The sequence below is a fragment of the Salvelinus sp. IW2-2015 genome, unplaced genomic scaffold (assembly GCF_002910315.2).
Source record: "Salvelinus sp. IW2-2015 unplaced genomic scaffold, ASM291031v2 Un_scaffold1768, whole genome shotgun sequence".
NCBI lineage: Eukaryota > Metazoa > Chordata > Actinopteri > Salmoniformes > Salmonidae > Salvelinus > Salvelinus sp. IW2-2015.
Window position 1 is genome coordinate 33,279 of NW_019943145.1, and position 2,816 is coordinate 36,094.

Here is a 2,816-nt window from a genome sequence, read left to right on the forward strand (position 1 = left end):
TCACCACCCATAATTGATCAGGTCACACCTCACCACCCATACTGACCAGGTCACACCTCACCACCCATACTGACCAGGTCACACCTCACCACCCATACTGACCAGGTCACACTCTCACCACCCATACTGACCAGGTCACACCTCACCACACTAACACAAATGCAGCAAACATACTGTATCTCAAAGGCCATTAAACGGACGGTGATCAGTGTTTAGGGGAAATGGGTCATTAAATACAAATGTCACGCAACGTTTATGAACTGTTATGCAACGTTTATTGAACTGTCATGCAACGTTTATTAACTGTCCTGCAACGTTTATTAACTGTCCTGCAACGTTTATTAAACTGTCCTGCAACGTTTATTGAACTGTCCTGCAACGTTTATTGAACTGTCCGCAACGTTTATTAACTGTCCTGCAACGTTTATTAACTGTCCTGCAACGTTTATTAACTGTCCTGCAACGTTTATTGAACTGTCACGCAACGTTTATTAACTGTCCTGCAACGTTTATTGAACTGAACACACAGTAGCAGCATCAGACAGACACCCAACAAAATAACAGTCCAGAGACAGGTTTACAAAATAAGAGTCCTTTAATGGTGGGAGATGAACAGATCATATGAAGTGCCTCTTAGSAGATTCAAGCTTACAAAAACCCTTCCCCACATGCATACTGGGTATTGTAGTTCCCTGGAACATAGGAGAAACAGTGAAGCAGTAAATGGAATGGGGTGGAGACTACAAACATGGCAGACAGTGGACTGTGCCCTGACTATTTTACCACCTAAGGGATGTTGGTAGCCGTTTAAATAATCCCACGAGTCAGCCTTCTACATGTCGGTCTCCTATGAGAGAGTATGGACCACTGGTCTACCACAAACCATCTGACATGTTATCATTGAGAAAATAATGCCTTGGCAAACAGAGAGGGGACACTATAAAGTAGGGGGTGGAGGGGTAATGGTCCATGTGAACACACACACACACACACACTCGTTCGCTCAGTCAGTCAATCAGTACCTACAGGGCTCTTATTTTCACACACACACAACGATGTAGCCATGGCAACAGGTACAAGGGATAAGGGGTGTTGATGGTGTCAGTGTAAAGTTGCATATAGAACAGAACGGTGGGTGGGGTGGGGGGTATTTGAGGTGGAAGGGATGGCTTCTAAAGGGAGTAGGGAGGACAAGAGGGGTGGGAGGTAGGAGGGGTGGAGGGGGTATTCAGAGGAGATGGGGGTATTCAGGAGGTGAGGGGGATTTCAGGGGAGATGGGGATCAGCGGGGAGATGGGGGTTTCAGGGGGTATCAGGGGGAAGTGGGGTAATTCAGGGGGTATTTCAGGGGATATGGGGGTATTCAGGAGGTGACGGGGGTATTCACGGAGGAGATGGGGGTATTCAGGAGGAGACGGGGGTATTTCAAGGAGGAGATGGGGGTATTCAAGGAAGGTGAACAGGGGGTATTCAGGAGTGACGGGTATTCAGGGGAATGGGGGGGTATTCAAGGGGGAGATGGGGCGTATAACCAGGGGGTATCAGGGGGAGATGGGGGTCATTCAGGGGTATTTCATGGGGTAGTCAGCGCGCGGATTATCCCACGGCGGAGCATGCATGTGGGGGTATATACATGGGCTCCAGGGAATGCGGTATCAGGGGGAGATGGGGGTATTCAGGGGCGCATATCTGTTCCAGTGCATACGCCGGGCGATCTCGGGTTGTTACAGAGTGGGCAGATTGGGGGTACCTATCTCCAGCGCTGGAAGTAAGCACTAGCGGGGTTATTCACCCACCCCTGCCAGGGAGATGGGGGTATTCAGGGGAGAAATGGGGGGAATCAGGGGGAGAGGGAGTATTCGGGGAGATGGGTATTCAAGGGGTCAGAGCTTGTCTGCTATCGTCGGAGGATGACGATGAACTGACCCAAGAAATCGTGAGATGAACACCGGACCAACTCATGTCTCCCACCCCAACTTAACCAGAGCAAAGGACAACAGCATAACAATCCTCCAAACGGCTTCTGCTAATGTCTGAACCTGAAAACAAATCTAAATAAAAAACAACAACAATCTTCTCTCTCCATTCTCACTATCCACATAAAACAGAAAATACCTGTGGAAACACCAAGATGACTTGGTGCCGGTCTGTGATTGCATGCTTGTTGTGTGAGACTGGATAGTATATTTCCATTTTGACCGTGTGTGTGTGTGTGTGTGGTGTCTGTGTGTGTGTGTGTTATAGTATATTTTCCATTTGAAACCGTGTGTGTGTGTGTGTATAGTAATATTTTCCATTGACCGTGTGTGTGTGTGTGTATATAGTAATAATTTTCCATTTGACCGTGTGTGTGTGTGTGTGTTATAGTATATTTTTTTTTATTTTTTTTCCATTTGACCGTGTGGTTGTGTGTGTGTGTGTAATATAGTATATTTCCAATGTTATTTTTGACCGTGTGTGTGTGGGTGTGTATAGTAATCATTTTTTTTTTTCCATATGACTGACCGTGGTGTGTGTGTGTGTATATAGCTATTTTTCCATTTGACCGTGTGTGTGTGTGTGGATATTGTTATTTATCATTTTTAAAACCCGTGTGTAGTGTGTGGTGTGTGTGTGGATAGTAACAATATTTTCCAGTTAGATTCGACCGTGTGTGTTGTGTGTGTGTGGATAGTATATTTATTTTCCATTTGACCGTGTGTTTGTGGTGTGTGTGATAGTATATTTCCATTTGACCAGTGTGTGTGTGTGTGGTATAGTATATTTTCCATTGACCGTGTGTGTGTGTGTGGTGTGTTGTGTGTGTATAGTATATA

The 2,816-nt window shown here is 46.0% G+C and overlaps 1 long non-coding RNA gene across 1 annotated transcript in view; it reads left to right on the forward strand.

Annotated features, from left to right (window-relative positions):
* The window catches only part of LOC139024668 (uncharacterized), a 3,324-nt gene extending 1,904 nt beyond the window's left edge, over positions 1–1,420 (forward strand). The window contains exon 3 of the long non-coding RNA XR_011475997.1: positions 1,392–1,420. This is a non-coding gene — a long non-coding RNA (uncharacterized lncRNA). The remainder of the gene's footprint in view (positions 1–1,391) is intronic.
* Positions 1,421–2,816: the final 1,396 nt, after the last annotated feature.